The sequence below is a fragment of the Protopterus annectens genome, chromosome 4.part0 (genome assembly GCF_019279795.1).
Source record: "Protopterus annectens isolate FY-2018-M chromosome 4.part0, PAN1.0, whole genome shotgun sequence".
NCBI lineage: Eukaryota > Metazoa > Chordata > Ceratodontiformes > Protopteridae > Protopterus > Protopterus annectens.
In genome coordinates this window covers 1,690,581,590-1,690,599,875 of record NC_056733.1, presented here as the reverse complement: position 1 = coordinate 1,690,599,875, position 18,286 = coordinate 1,690,581,590, and positions in this window count along the sequence as shown.

The window sequence follows — 18,286 nt, the reverse complement described above, 5'->3', positions numbered from 1 at the left end:
CCATACCAGTGGATACCAAGGTAAATGTAGGCTTAAGAATACTAGCCACAGGTACCTTCCAAAGACCAAATGAGGATATCATGGGGGTCTCACAGGCATCAGCATCCAGGGAACTCCGCCAGTTCTTAGATACCATGATACAACATGCCAATAAGCACATATATTTCTCCACCGCCCATAAGGTGTTGACCACGCATATGCATCTTTTCCACTGTATAGCAGATAACACTGAGGTAGTTGGTGCTATTGACTGCACTCACATCCACATCAAAGCACCACCCAGTGAGCGGGGTAGGGTCTACATAAACTGCAAGGGCTTCTCCTCCATCAACTGCCAGGCCATGGGCAATGTACAGGGCATTATCTTGAATGTGTGTGCTGGGAGCCCTGGAAGCTATCACAACTCCCACATCTGGCACTGCTCACAGCTCTATCAGGCATTTGCCAGGGGGACATCCCATATGGCCATCTCGTGGGAGATGCTGGCTAAGCACTGGAGCCATTGGCGATGACACCCATTAGAAATGCACACACACCCGAACAAGAACACCATAATGAGGCACACACACAAACCAGGATCATTGTAGAATGTGTGTTTGGAATGCTCAAGTCATGGTTCCACTGCCTTGACATATCTGGTGGAGCCATGCAGTACTCTCCAGCTACATGTGCACAAATATTCATAGTATGTGCCATGCTACACAATATGATCCTGCGGAAACAGCTGCAGCAGGAACAGCACGGGGCAGGGCCACACAGCCCCCCACCATTGCCAAGGCTAGTACAGGCACAGTGGGACTCGGAGGAGGAACATCCTGAGCCTGCCCCTGTAGGCAGAAGGAGGTGTGCTCAGCATGCACAGGCCTTGGCAAAGAGGCAATGCATAGCACACAAACTGACTCTGTAGAGACCCAGGGACGAATGCCTCTCTCCAACTTGCACATACAGTAAAAAGGATGCCAAACATGACACTACCTGAGCTTAACTATGTACAGGGAGTGTACTATGTGCATCCAACATAGTCAGCCCTCCAGCACCGTCCTCAGTACTGGCCCAGTAATAAGTTAAGTCACCCTTCCTATCAATTACTGAATGGACTAGCATGTTCTCATACTTGTATGTATGATATGGATGCAAGCATGCAAGGGAATTGGGTGGCTGAATGGGATAGCAGTAGACAAGTATATGGGACAGCAGGAAATTCACAACAAATACTGGTGTCAACATACTAGGCAGCACTACAGAAGGTGACAACCCCCATCACAGTACATGTGATGACCCAAATAAATGTGGGTTAAAATAGGTCACACATGGATGTCAATGAGGGTCACATACCCACCACCAGCCTCACCCAGCAGCACAGGTGTAGATGACCATAAAAAAGGCTAGGCTATGGCCCCCAAATGATGGCAATGGTGAACAGCCCCCCACCAGACCTACACAGACATCCTACAACAGGTCTCACAGTTGCATTCTAGTTCTGAATGGTAAGAAGTCTTAAACTGAAATTTATGCCATTGAGATCTAACATGTGTACTCTACTGATATGCCTCCTTTCTGCATGATATGTCACAATACAATATGAAATGGAATCCAACAGAGTAACCGAAATACCAGTACAGTCATTGCAAATGTTTAAAGTCTGCAGGTGTGTCCCCCCACAACCCATGTAGAAATGCAGTAACAGATAACTCTTAAATGGCCTACAGTCCTCTGGCGATGGCCCATGCCTCACCCATAGTGCCAATGTATGGAATGTCAGGGGGTCCCAACTAACAACCTAACACAGTAAACAGAAAACAAATGCAAGGCCATGTTGACAAATACCAGTAGCATGCCTCCCCATGTCCTACTGCAAGGACTGTGGACCAGACCATAAATACTACAGGGATAAAAGCCCAACTATAGGGATACCTCTGAGATATTGCTTACATAATGTTAAGAAGAGGAGAGAATAACAGAGGAGCGGTGTAGAAGCATGGATGTCATGGAGTGTGTGAAGTCTGAAACTCATGGATGTCATGGAGTGTGTGAAGTCTAAAACTCTAATGTCCACCCATACTACTCCCTGACTGCAAACCCATGAATGAATAGCCACAAAACTGCTTGTAAACCACAATGTGAAGGTAATCTGACCAGATATATGAGTCCTGCATCTGGATAACCTGGGTGTATCTGTACAGGGTATGGCCCCAGCAGGATATGGCCATTATGTGCAGATGAGAAATGCACAAGGAGGGGATCCCCAGCCAGCATACTAACAAGGTGCTGGACCATTAACACAGATACTAAAAAATAAAGCCAGCACCACGAGTGGTTCCAATATGTAGATTTATTGCACAGAAACTAGACTGGTTTCAGCTATTCAAGCTTTCATCAGTAGTTACAAAGACAAAAAATAAACTGCTCCTTATACACCCTATAAGAAAGCAATGACATCACTTCCTGTCAAGGAAGAAAAAATTATTAATTATGTTAAATGAGAATAAATGTAAATGCAGCATACAAATGAAATAAACAAAAAATTGTTGTTGTCCATCTAAGGCTGTACCAAACCATCATTGATATCAGTTTATAGAAAAATAAGATAAAATATTACCTTAGTATTGTGAACGAAATGTGTGCTCTATAAAAATGAAGAAAGGTTAACACAATAGTACATAGTTTACAATGATCATGTTAGTAATAAATGTTGGTTGACATTGTAAGTATATGTCAGTGTCAAATTGGAATCCCTGTGAGTAATAAATATAATGAATAAGCATATATGAAAAATCACATTTTGTCATTAAGCCCAGGTGGGAAAAGCCTACCCAGTTTGACTATCCATCTTTTCTCTTTTTTATTAAGAATGTCATGTCATCCTGTTTTGAATGCCCTATTTCCAATAATATTGTCAATAATACAAAAAGAAAATTTGGCTGTAGGATGCTTAATGGTGTGTCTGTATAATGCGTTAGTTGGTCTACAGTTCCTGATGTCTCCCAAATGTTCTGATATCCTGATGCGGAATTGTCTGGAAGTTTGACCTACATAGAATGCCTGGCACGTGCATGTGGCTAGATAAATAATCCAGTCAGAACTGCAGTTCCCAAAGATTTTAATATCATGTAGCTGACCAGTGTTCTTGCTTGTGAAGCTTTTGGTTTTGAATATATACCCACAAAAGCTGCAGTGGCCACAGGGATATGTACCCACTAATTTATCCCCTGTTAGTGTTCTCTGCATACAAGAGTTATCATCCAAGATACTTTTTTTATAGTGGGAAAAGTGGGAGCTTAGTGTTTTGCCCTTCCTATAAGAAAAATAACAACGTTCTCCTAAGTAGCCCTCCAGAAGAGGGTGAGATGTGAGTATATTCCAATGTGTATTGATAATGTTGATGAGATTGTGACTATTTCTTCCATATGTGGTGATGAATCTACATATGTTTGAATTATTGGATCTGGCTTTGTTTTTGTAAACTAGCAATGAATCCCTGGGTTGCGTGTTACTCCATTGTGCGGCAGAGCTGATGGTATCCCAATGATATCCTCTGGCCAAAAATCTACTAGTTAACTCCTCATAATGTTTGTTTAAATCCTGTTCCGAGGAACATATTCTTTTGATTCTCAGAAACTGAGATTTTGGAATGTTCTTAATAATGTGTTTCGGATGGAGACTGTTGGCATGTAGTAAGGTATTGTATTGTGGAAATTTGCGATACACCGATGTTTTAAGTGTGTGATCAGGTTGTCGTTCTAAATGAACATCTAGAAAATGAATATCATTCAGATCATATTCCAGAGTAAATTCAGACCCCCACATATTTCCATTGAGATGTTCCATGAATTCTTGAAGATAGTCGGGACCTCCTTTCCATACAAGCCAACAGTCATCCAAGTATCTCCTCCAAATGTCAATTTCCGGTAGATACACATTATGCAGTTCGTCATAGATGATATGCTCTTCAATGCACCCCATATATAAATCTGCATAAATAGGTGCAAAAGAGGCTCCCATGGCCGTACCTTGTATCTGCCAATAACAATCTTGTTGGAAGTAAAATACATTTTTTGTCAGAACATGTTCAGCCATGCATACAAGTAATGTGTTCATTCCAGGGGGATAGATGTTGGCTTTGTTCAACCAAAAATCAAGGGCCATCAGTCCTGCCCAATGTGGAATGCTAGTATACAATGATTTAACATCCAAGGTGCATAATAGCCAACCAGGTTCAAGTTGTGATTCCGAAACAATATGTAAGAATTCCGTTGTATCCTGAATTCTGGCTCTAATGCATGATAATAATGGTTTCAATTTTTCAGTCAGAAACATAGACAGGGGTTCCGTCAGGGATCCAGTGCCAGATACAATCGGTCTTCCTGGTGGTTTGTTGATAGATTTGTGGATTTTAGGCAACAAATAGAGGTATTGTTTGGCAAGATCCTTGACCGTAAGATGTTTTTTTGGTTTTGTCAGAAATAATGCCAGCATCGACTGCTTCTTGTAGGAAATCACCAATTTCTTGTTGAAAAGAGGGTGTGGGATCTGTGCTCATTTTCATGTAATGATGATGGTTGGACAATTGTCCATTTGCCTCATCCCGATAATAATCGGCGTCCATGACAACAACTGCACCCCCTTTGTCAGCAGAGAGTATAACTATGTCCTTGTTATTTTTAAGTTTGGTCAGAGCAAGTTGTTCCTTATAAGATATATTATTTCTTATGTTGTCAGATCTATTGGAATGAAAATGTAAATCTTTGATGACCGCCTGTTGGAACACTGCAACATGTTTATCCATAGGGGGTGTGAAAGTGGATTTATGAAATCTAAAGTCTGTAGATCTTTGAGAGAGGTTAGAGTTTTCCTGTTGTTTGAAAAATATGTTAAGATTAATTTTTCTACAAAACTCTAATATGTCAGAAACATGTGAACTTTCGTCAATAAAGAAACCAGGAATAAAACCCAGACCTTTATTCAATATAGAATATTCATCAGATGACAAAGTGTATTTTGAAATGTTTAACACATTTTTATCAGATGGAACTATTTCACTACTGACTGGAAGAGTTCCTCTAGACTTTTGACCCCGATGTTTTCTCCCACCCCTGTGTATCCTGCCCCTAAAGGGCTAACCATGCTTCTGCCTCTTTTATTGTGTGGTGATTCACCAATGCTGGTTGATTCATTATCTGTTGTGGAGGACTCCTCACCAAGGGTGTTACTGGAAGATCCTGACTTTTTGAGAATTGATCTCGGTCTTTTTTTACGTACAAAGGTGAAACTTTTGGTCCCTTGGGCGAATCTCACACCTCTCTGGGATTCAAATTGTCTACCCCTGCTGTAATCTTCTTTGTCCCTAGCAAACTTATGTAATTTTTTGGATTTGAGATTATTCTCCAATGTGGTTAGTTCTTTGGATAATTTGTTCAGACAACTTTGAAATTGTGAATGATTTTCAAATTGTTTTAAATTTTGACATGTTTTTTCAACATCCTGGGTATTGGCATGAACTGTCCTTTCATAAAAGGAAGCCAGTACATTAGCTAGTGCCATAGCGGCTTCTTGCTGTGCTATTTGCCAATCCCTGATTAGTATGTCATCTGGTACACCAACTAGTGGCTGGATTTTTGATCTCAATCCTCTTGGTGAAATCTTTTGAGCCTGATATGCCTTAAACAGCTTATGGTGCCAAATGTTAGTTCTTAAAGTCTTAATTTGTTTACCTAGCTGACTAAATTCAGACACACAACCGTCAGCTGGATCCAATATGGGTAACTCAGTGGTATTCGAGGAACTAGTACCAATACCGAATACCTTAAGGTCATCCTTGTCAGCACAAAGGCTGGATAATAATTTCCCAAGGTCCATGACTATAAGTTGTTGAGGTGAAGATTTGGCTAGGTATGTTAAACAATTCAAATTGCCAAGAGGAAAAAAAAGTCAAATTGCCAAGAGGAAAAAAGATGTCTGAACAAATCACCAATTCACTATTTGTAAAACTTAACAAAATATGTACAGTGTATAATAGAGATTCACTCAAGGGTAGAAAAAGGTTCTGTTTGATGTAAATGAGATATAATACTCAAGGAGTCAGGAAAAACACTCTTGGTACAAGCAGTTGAAACATATATATTGTTTCAAAAGCAAACTTTTATAATCATGCTAGCTCCAGAGATTCATGAGATAAAAAATGAGAATCTCAAAATATATGTAAGACAGGTGTGCCTGATTTATAAATAATTTCTCCAGAAAGTGCAACATAAGATTGATCAATAATATGGAGTCCACAACAATTGGGGTGCTAATATTGTTTTGAGTGTCTCAATGAGGATGATATTGTAAACCCTGGACATATATTGCACTGCTTGAAAGAGTGATACCTTAATTGGTTAATGTTTATATAATAATATATGATGCATATATGCACAAAGATATAAACATAAATTCTGAGCTATGCAATCAAAACTGCATCTATATATGGTATTGTTCAGACCAAGACTAATCTGCACATAAGGAAGAGGTAGTAAGCTTACTTATGGTTGTAACACTAGAATATAGAACCACCTGTATCAAATGGTAATCCAAACTTGTAATTATTTATATGATCTTCATAGCAGATATGTATATAGCAATATAGTCCGAATAGTTGCTATTGTTTGACAAAATACCAATAATATTCTTGTGTATTTGGTTAATAGTAAAGTAATAATGCTTATAGCATCTTAACACACAAGAAGATTCTTCATTCAGTTTGTCAAAACCACATATATAACATGAGCTTTTGTAGCCAAAGGTTAGTATACAGTCCTGATATTATTCAATAAGAACTAACAAGGGCCCAACATGATATGTTCTGGTAGTCAAAACTTAGTACACAATCCTGATATTATTCAATCAAAAGTAACAAGGGCCCAATATAATATGTTCTCATTTGACCTCACAACAAAGTTATATATGATAGTAGGAAAATTACCATTCCACCCTGTAATCATGAAAATTTCACCCAAACCATTGTATATAACATATATACAGTTGAAGGAATCCACCATTCATGTATAGAAAATGAATCAACATTAATCCTGATAAGTTGGATTATTGTCAATGGCAAAAATTAAATTAGAATAAAGCATAATCCAAAAAAATATTATGACCAAATAGGGGTTAGGTAACCAAATGAGCCAAAGCAATGGTTCTCATAAAAGTATCACATCATATGACATAGAAAACATGACTTTCCATATTCAAATAATCGTACAAATCTCTTCAAAGAACATAATACATACTATATATTAAAAGTTGTGATTTATGGTATTCCTGTAGTTCCGACAGTCCTAACATAAGTCCACAAAAAGAAAAAAGAAAAAATGATATGTTCAATCCTGTAGTTGCTGTGTATATAGGTTATTCTGGCGTAGTAATGTGCCCAAGATCAAAAATGGTAACCCGACAACTGGAGAAATCAAAATTGTAGACCCAAACTGTCCCGATGTTTTTTTTAAGCTGACAGTTCAAACAGTTTCCTTCAAAAAGATTCAGACACAAACTTCTCCTGATATTCCTATAAAATAACAAGCCAGACCGTTCCCTTCACAAAAATATATCGTGGCAAAAATGCTAACTCACTGGAAGAGAAAGAATGGTATATATAGGCCCATAATGCATATACTTCGTGAAATCTGAGAAAAGGTGGATTGTAACATGAAACGATATCCAAATAGTCTTTTGGAGTATGAAAAAACAATCTGTTCAAGTCCCACCAAACTGAATAAACTGTAAATGTGAGCTCCAAAAAATTGTGCTTTAACACACTCAAATTATAATATCCAAGTGAGAGCAGCAACACGAATGTGTAAATATAGTTTATAACATGAGGTCATGTCAAGAAAAAATAATATAAAAATGCACATAGAGTCTCACCAGATTCCACCAAGCTTAAGTGAAAAGAATGCTTATGTCCCAATAATCGCTTTAAATATGATATCCAAGTGGCGACACAAGTATAAATCCCAACTGACTTGTAATTCAATTGTAGACCTAGTAGCTTGTTGAAACACAAAACGGATGTCCAAAAATATAAATCCAAAGGTACACGATGGTGGACAACAGTTGAATGATGCAAAAAGAAGTATAAATCCTGAAGCAGTATATATGCCAACCGTCAGTGAGGAGCCCTCCTCAACAGACAAGGAAACAACCAAAATGGCGTTAGTAAAAGTGGAACCACACGAACGCCAACAGCCAGCAAAACAAGGAGTATTCAGTTAAGAAGCAAGCTAGCAAGTACGACTGGTGCTCGGCATCCAAGCTTGTTAGACCAATACTAAAAAATAAAGCCAGCACCTCGAGTGGTTCCAATATGTAGATTTATTGCACAGAAACTAGACCGGTTTCAGCTATTCAAGCTTTCATCAGTAGTTACAAAGACAAAAAATAAACTGCTCCTTATATACCCTATAAGAAAGCAATGCCATCACTTCCTGTCAAGGAAGAAAAAATTATTAATTATGTTAGATGAGAATAAATGTAAATGCAGCATACAAATGAAATAAACAAAAAATTGTTGTTGTCCATCTAAGGCTGTACCAAACCATCATTGATATCAGTTTATAGAAAAATAAGATAAAATATTACCTTAGTATTGTGAACGAGATGTGTGCTCTATAAAAATGAAGAAAGGTTAACACAATAGTACATAGTTTACAATGATCATGTTAGTAATAAATGTTGGTTGACATTGTAAGTATATGTCAGTGTCAAATAGAGTCAAACTCAACAACTTATAGTCATGGACCTTGGGAAATTATTATCCAGCCTTTGTGCTGACAAGGATGACCTTAAGGTATTCGGTATTGGTACTAGTTCCTCGAATACCACTGAGTTACCCATATTGGATCCAGTTGACGGTTGTGTGTCTGAATTTAGTCAGCTAGGTAAACAAATTAAGACTTTAAGAACTAACATTTGGCACCATAAGCTGTTTAAGGCATATCAGGCTCAAAAGATTTCACCAAGAGGATTGAGATAAAAAATCCAGCCACTAGTTGGTGTACCAGATGACATACTAATCAGGGATTGGCAAATAGCACAGCAAGAAGCCGCTATGGCACTAGCTAATGTACTGGCTTCCTTTTATGAAAGGACAGTTCATGCCAATACCAAGGATGTTGAAAAAACATGTCAAAATTTAAAACAATTTGAAAATCATTCACAATTTCAAAGTTGTCTGAACAAATTATCCAAAGAACTAACCACATTGGAGAATAATCTCAAATCCAAAAAATTACATAAGTTTGCTAGGGACAAAGAAGGTTACAGCAGGGGTAGACAATTTGAATCCCAGAGAGGTGTGAGATTCGCCCAAGGGACCAAAAGTTTCACCTTTGTACGTAAAAAAAGACTGAGATCAATTCTCAAAAAGTCAGGATCTTCCAGTAACACCCTTGGTGAGGAGTCCTCCACAACAGATAATGAATCAACCAGCATTGGTGAATCACCACACAATAAAAGAGGCAGAAGCATGGTTAGCCCTTTAGGGGCAGGATACACAGGGGTGGGAGAAAACATCGGGTCAAAGTCTAGAGGAACTCTTCCAGTCAGTAGTGAAATAGTTCCATCTGATAAAAATGTGTTAAACATTTCAAAATACACTTTGTCATCTGATGAATATTCTATATTGAATAAAGGTCTGGGTTTTATTCCTGGTTTCTTTATTGACGAAAGTTCACATGTTTCTGACATATTAGAGTTTTGTAGAAAAATTAATCTTAACATATTTTTCAAACAACAGGAAAACTCTAACCTCTCTCAAAGATCTACAGACTTTAGATTTCATAAATCCACTTTCACACCCCCTATGGATAAACATGTTGCAGTGTTCCAACAGGCGGTCATCAAAGATTTACATTTTCATTCCAATAGATCTGACAACATAAGAAATAATATATCTTATAAGGAACAACTTGCTCTGACCAAACTTAAAAATAACAAGGACATAGTTATACTCTCTGCTTACAAAGGGGGTGCGGTTGTTGTCATGGACACCGATTATTATCGGGATGAGGCAAATGGACAATTGTCCAACCATCACCATTACATGAAAATGAGCACAGATCCCACACCCTCTTTTCAACAAGAAATTGGTGATTTCCTACAAGAAGCAGTCGATGCTGGCATTATTTCTGACAAAACCAAAAAACATCTTACGGTCAAGGATCCTGCCAAACAATACCTCTATTCGTTGCCTAAAATCCACAAATCTATCAACAAACCACCAGGAAGACCGATTGTATCTGGCACTGGATCCCTGACAGAACCCCTGTCTATGTTTCTGACTGAAAAATTGAAACCATTATTATCATGCATTAGAGCCAGAATTCAGGATACAATGGAATTCTTACATATTGTTTCGGAATCACAACTTGAACCTGGTTGGCTATTATGCACCTTGGATGTTAAATCATTCTATACTAGCATTCCACATTGGGCAGGACTGATGGCCCTTGATTTTTGGTTGAACAAAGCCAACATCTATCCCCCTGGAATGAACACATTACTTGTATGCATGGCTGAACATGTTCTGACAAAAAATGTATTTTACTTCCAACAAGATTGTTATTGGCAGATACAAGGTACGGCCATGGGAGCCTCTTTTGCACCTATTTATGCAGAATTATATATGGGGTACATTGAAGAGCATATCATCTATGGCGAACTGCATAATGTGTATCTACCGGAAATTGACATTTGGAGGAGATACTTGGATGACTGTTGGCTTGTATGGAAAGGAGGTCCCGACTATCTTCAAGAATTCATGGAACATCTCAATGGAAATATGTGGGGGACTGAATTTACTGTGGAATATGATCTGAATGATATTCATTTTCTAGATGTTCATTTAGAACGACAACCTGATCACACACTTAAAACATTGGTGTATCGCAAATTTCCACAATACAATACCTTACTACATGCCAACAGTCTCCATCCGAAACACATTATTAAGAACATTCCAAAATCTCAGTTTCTGAGAATCAAAAGAATATGTTCCTCGGAACAGGATTTAAACAAACATTGTGAGGAGTTAACTAGTAGATTTTTGGCCAGAGGATATCATTGGGATACCATCAGTTCTGCCGCACAATGGAGTAACACGCAACCCAGGGATTCATTGCTAGTTTACAAGAACAAAGCCAGATCCAATAATTCAAACATATGTAGATTCATCACCACATATGGAAGAAATAGTCACAATCTCATCAACATTATCAATACACATTGGAATATACTCACATCTCACCCTCTTCTGGAGGGCTACTTAGGAGAATGTTATTTTTCTTATAGGAAGGGCAAAACACTGAGCTCCCACTTTTCCCACTATAAAAAAAGTATCTTGGATGATAACTCTTGTACGCAGAGAACACTAACGGGATAAATCAGTGGGTACATATCCCTGTGGCCACTGCAGCTTTTGTGGGTATATATTCAAAACCAAAAGCTTCACAAGCAAGAACACTGGTCAGCTACATGATATTAAAATCTTTGGGAACTGCAGTTCTGACTGGATTATTTATCTAGCCACATGCACGTGCCAGGCATTCTATGTAGGTCAAACTTCCAGTCAATTCCACATCAGGATATCAGAACATTTGGGAGACATCAGGAACTGTAGACCAACTAACGCATTATACAGACACACCATTAAGCATCCTACAGCCAAATTTTCTTTTTGTATTATTGACAATATTATTGGAAATAGGGCATTCAAAACAGGATGGCATGACATTCTTAATAAAAAAGAGAAAAGATGGATAGTCAAACTGGGTGGGCTTTTCCCACCTGGGCTTAATGACAAAATGTGATTTTTCATATATGCTTATTCATTATATTTATTACTCTCAGGGATTCCAATTTGACACTGACATATACTTACAATGTCAACCAACATTTATTACTAACATGATCATTGTAAACTATATACTATTGTGTTAACCTTTCTTCATTTTTATAGAGCACACATCTCGTTCACAATACTAAGGTAATATTTTATCTTATTTTTCTATAAACTGATATCAAAGATGGTTTTGTACAGCCTTAGATGGACAACAACAATTTTTTGTTTATTTCATTTGTATGCTGCATTTACATTTATTCTCATTTAACATAATTAATAATTTTTTCTTCCTTAACAGGAAGTGATGTCATTGCTTTCTTATAGGGTATATAAGGAGCAGTTTATTTTTTGTCTTTGTAACTACTGATGAAAGCTTGAATAGCTGAAACCGGTCTAGTTTCTGTGCAATAAATCTACATATTGGAACCACTCGAGGTGCTGGCTTTATTTTTTAGTATTGGTCTAACAAGCTTGGATGCCAAGCACCAGTCGTACTTGCTAGCTTGCTTCTTAACTGAATACCATTAACACAGAGCCAGCAGTCTATTGTCTGTAGCTACCCCTCCACAATGGCAGATGTGTGCCAGAATGTGTAGTCTATATATGCCTCAGAATATTGGTCTCAGCTTCATTCATCTTGTATTTCCCTGGTAAATAACTGTGAGCAAAGAATGATAACTGTCAGTAGCTGATGACATGATACATCACAGTGTAAAATGGTACATATGTCAGAAAAGCTATGCTGCAACCAAACATGTCATACAAGCAGCACAGACAGCAATAGTTACAGTATCCCCCATATATTATGCCCATTGTGTCTCGATATTGGCAACATATCTGCAGATATCCTGCAGAAACAGTTTACTAGGTGTAGCTGTAGCACATAAAACCCTGAACTGGAGTCCAACCCTCCCTGGAATGGATGCACACACTCAATATAGAAGGTCATACTGGGCATGCTCCTACACTTAGAGAGAAATGAAGCCCATGTCTCACAACACAGAGGACTACAGATATCTGTTATTCACAGCTGTCTTTGCACACACACCAAATTGTACACCATTGATGCTTCACACACACACATTGGATAGGAATAATCACACATATCTAAGGCCAACATAATATAATATGTCAAACATATACACACACACAGATGTGGGGAAGAGAAAGACAGACAGTGACAGAGAGAATCCCATTATGAGGCCGTTCCCACTCAGTACACATCCCATTGGCCTATATCACATGATGTGCTGATGTCATTCACTGTAGAAATACCTTTGGTTAGCCCCCAGCCCTATAGTCTCAGTGGTGCTTGTGATAACTGTTTAACACTACAGTCCAAATAAGTATCCATGTAGCAGTTGTAATCTCAGTCCTGTCACATGTTAAGCTGTGTGTGATTGTGTGTGTGTGTGTTTCTAGATGAATGTGGTTGAGGCCATTCACACACACTAAACTTCCCTTACCCCTCCTTCAGGACTGCTGCTGATGTCACTCACCTTCAAAGATACCTTTGGACAGCTCTCTTGCATATAAGCTCTGTGGTACTTGTAATAACTGTGTAATACTATAGTGTAACTAGCTAGTTAGGTAGGAGTAATAATCCTCATCCTGGCAACTGTAAAAATGTGTGTATTTGTGTGAGTGAGTGTGTGTGTCATTGTAGAGACCTGATTTTGTGGTCATTCACATTTGCTGCACTTCCCTTACCCCTCCTTTAGCACTGCTGCTGATTCCACACACCTTAGAGGTATATTTGGACAACATTCTACCTATAATCTCTGTGGCATATATGATAAATGCAGAACACTGTAGTAGCAATAACTACATAGGGAGGGGTTTGAATCTCATTCCTGGGAAGTGGTTGTGTGTGTGTGTGTGTGTGTGTGTGTGTGTGCATATATCTATATCTATATATATATATATATATATATATATATATATATATATATATATATATATATATATATATATATATATATATACATATATATATATATATATATGTTTATATACATATATATATATATATATATATACATATATATATATATATATATATATATATATATATATATATATATATATATATATATATCTGTACCTTAAAGATTTTGGCCCAAGTACACTTCTCAGTGCCTGGCTTTATCAAGCCTGCAGATATCATTCACCTTAGAAGTACCTGTTGGAAACCATAAACCAGGTAAGGTCAGTGGTGCATGTGGTAAATGTGTAACCATAATGGCCCGAAAGCATAGTTAGATAGCGATTTGAACCTCACTCCTGGCAAATGTAAATGTGTGTGTAGAGTAAAATGTTTTGTGAAATCTCTCACCCACTACATCACAAAATGCCAATATTTATAAGGGCTGGTGATGTTCCTTACCTTAGAAGTACCTTGGGACAGCATCCCTCCTATAAGCTCTGTGGTGTGTGAGATGAATGTGTAACACTGTAGTAGCAATACATAGCTAGGTAGGGCTCTGGAACTTAGTAGCGGCAAGTTTGTGTGTGTGTGTGTGTGTGTGTGTGTGTGTGTGTGTGTGTGTGTGTGTGTGTGTGTGTGTGTGTGTGTGTGTGTGTCCATGTGTGTGTGTGTGTGTGTGTGTGTGTGTGTGTGTGTGTGTGTGTGTGTGTGTGTGTGTGTGTGTGTGTGATCAGTATCCTGTGTGGGTGTTGATGTGCTTGTGTAATAACAGGATCCATTGGGGTGGGCGGGTTTTTCTAAATTATTATATTGAGGACCTAGTATATGTCCCAACATCCACATGACAAGGCCAAAAGTTGTCAAACACCATAAAGGTTGGTGTAGACAATCCACAACCCTAAATGTCTAGTGCTATGTACAATGACTATGTGACAGTACGGATTAGTGAACAATATAGGCAACCCTTCTAATACTCAGAGACCACTCTCCACCCACAGATCATACACAAACACACTTGGCTAGGCAGCAACCACTATATTGGTAGATCTCCTACAAACTGCCTCACAGATAGTAGCCATGGTGTGATTGCAGTGGAATACATGCCTGTTGATGGCAACAGTGCCATTGACATCAGAAAGTACTTTGATGTGTTACATCTCCTGACTGAGTGTGTGTTATCCAGCAAGTAAAAGGACATGGCACCCTCTTCCATCCCCTCAGTAGCCCAATCAATGCATACAGTAGCCCTTTTGCCATGTTCCCCACTAGACACCTGCAACAACTGTATAGTCTGCAAACGTACCCCACAAAAGGAATTCCATGCCTTACACACATGCCCTGTATGAACAGACGCCAATAACTCCAATGAATTCCCGTATCATACTGTCTATTTAGGTGCAATCACTACCTCAGTTACATAGCCAGGTCTCACCAAATGAGGTCAGGAATGCTACTTCTGAAGATACCAGTCTGTCCACACAACATACCTCAGAGACCTCAAGCACACTTCCACACTTCAAAGAACATGCATATGGGACATGTTCACAACCCAGACACTGTCCATGTTATGGAATATAAATCACATACATGTGAAGCAGTGCACATCACTGGCCACCCACAATAGAAATATGGATGTGTGGATGGGAAATACAATACCCACCCTTGAGCACCCTTCCAGTAACTATACCCCTGAGCCACACTGGGGACTATTTGTATGTGACCTGATGCCAGGGTATTCCCTTGGTCTAGCCTTGTAGAGCCTTCAGGCCCATTCACCTACTACACACCTATGAAGCTGTGAACCTATGGATCTCAGTACTGGCAAGTGTGTGTGTGTGTGTGTGTGTGTGTGTGTGTGTGTGTGTGTGTGTGTGTGTGTGTGTGTGTGTGTGAATAATAATCTCAGTGTGTTTGATTAATGACTATCTCCTCTGACTGTGGTTATTAGCAATTGGAGGTGTGTCCAAACCCCAACATGTACCATTCTCTATTCCACAACAGATGTTGTAAATCAACATATACCTATGTACAACCCTCAGCCCTATAATCTGTGAGGCATATGCAATCACTGTTTTACGGAGCAGGGATTTCTGTGCACATACCGTACCCTACCTAAGACATGGTGGATGTGTTAACACACTGCCTTCCCCATGGTCTTGCTGCAGGGCCACATCCTGGTGACACACAGATGCCTAGAATGTAAATGGCATGCAGCATGTGAGAACACATTCACTTAGCACTCAAACATGTGGAGGGAGAGAGGGTTAAAGCTGACACTAAATGTGTTGCCAAGGCTGTGGCCAATATTTGTTGTCTCAGGATAGGTATTAGCATTGTCCAGTACCTCACAGCACTTGTGTTTAATGCTGTGGAGGTTGCTGATATAACTATCAAAGGCTGTTGTGACTGTCGTCAGTGTCTGCTGCATGTCTGCCATCATAGATGTCTGTAGGAGATTCCATGAGGGATCCAAAGTTGTGTTTGAGGCTAATAATGGAGTTCAACAGTCATGGGACACCACCTTTCTCTGCAACAGTGTCATCCTTCTGATGTACACTTTAGTAATGGCAGGGGACCATCACATTGTCTCAAAGTGTTTGGAGGACAGTGTCTGGGTTCTGTTGGCTCTGGCTAGTACCATGCATTCATGTACCTGTTTGTACAGTGCTTATGTGTATGATTCCACAGTCACACAGCTATTTCCCATTGCCATGGGTGCAGTGAGACATCCACCCCTGTTTTTATGGCTGTAAAGTCATCTTTGGAGAGGTTTTGCAAGGTGGTTACCTTTGTGGGGGGTGTGGTTGACATGTTGAGTTCCATGTTGATTACAGCCTGTGTGAATCTCACCATGCAGGGATTGACATCTGTGGATGAGAAACAGTCTCATATTTAAGTAGTCAACAGAGGTCAAGGTTGTTCCATCCTCTACCAGGGATCAGTATAAGCTGGTCCAGGGCAATGGAGATGATGAATCCCAGATGTGTTGGGCCACTGTACTGGCTCTTGGCTACTTTCCCCAGGTGATGGAAGGGTAGTTGAAAACTCATACTATGTCAGTGTTGCGTTGGACCATCATAGATGGCAGGGTGTTGAGGAATGTGCATTGACAGTCTAGAGACATAGATGTGGACCCATAGCAGGCTATGATCTGGATTGCACTATTACCCCAAGGCAGTTGTACCGGAAGTATCTCCAATGCATTATGATGGGCTTCTAGTCTGGAGGTGTTCCTAGCCATAATGAATATGGAGACACCACCTGTGGAGGTGTGGTGTGGTCCATGTTCGGGGGCTGGCAGCTGCGCAATGCGTCATAGCCTGATACTGCAGGTCTGCTGTCTGCTTCTGTGAACCACCGATCCATTACATCAGGCATGTGTCCTCCACTCCAATGACTGCTATGAGTGGCTGCATCCTGACAGTTAGATGTCTACTGTTGAGCAGCATGACCATGAAATTGCATACACGTGTAGCTGCTATGGTGGTAATAACATTAGGAACAATGCCTAATAAGGCATCATAGGGGTGGTAAGACACTTAGCCAGTACCTGGAAACCCATAGCCAGTACCTGGAAACCCAGTGGTGACAGATGTAGGACATCTGTGACAAGTCATTGGGTTCTGTCAATCATGTTATCCCAAGCAAAGCTGTACTGGATCCCCTGAGAATGACACATAACACATAAGCCAATGTTGCAATCAATCATCTGTTGATAGTACCACAGCATCATTTTAGATGACAGAGTTACACTGCCCAGCGCTACTGTCACACCTGCCTGGACCACATAATCAGAGAGTTCAACCATGTTTCTTGTCATGTAGTCCAGGGAGGTATGTCCCAAGTCATTCACACTCACATGGATGCAGAGTGAGTGTGTCATGTGTTGGATGCTGGAATGTGATAGACATTTGGCTGTTACCTGCTCCATATTCAATTTAATGAGTGGGATATGTGTGTGCCTCAGTACTGAGTTGCCCATGATCACTGTATAAGGTGGTTAGCCTTAGGAGCATAGGTTGAGGGGCACAGTGTGTAAGTTAAATATGTGTCCCTTGGCATGTGCCATGTCACGGTGTCTGAGTGAGTGTCTGACTTGCTGTTCTGTTCTATTTGGGTAAATGTCCATTGACTGCCTCAGGGTAGGTGGGTGTGTGGCTTTTCAGTGTATGTCATGGCTGTCAAAGTGGGTGTCATGGTGAGCTATGTATTCCACAAGGTGTGGTGTAGGTGTTGATCATATCCTCATGACCTGCTAGTCCAGTCTTTGCTGGAGAGTACATATGTCCACCTTGGGTGAAATATGGGTGACCCTCACAGGTCTAAGCGTTTGGAGTTTAGAGGGAGGGTTGTCTGTGTACATGAGGCAGTTTCAACAGTGCCTAAGAATGGACAAGTGCTCCAGGTTAATGGGCGAAAGCACAGATAACTGCCCTACAAACATGCCAGGAGGGGTGAACATAACTAGTAAGTACTGGGGC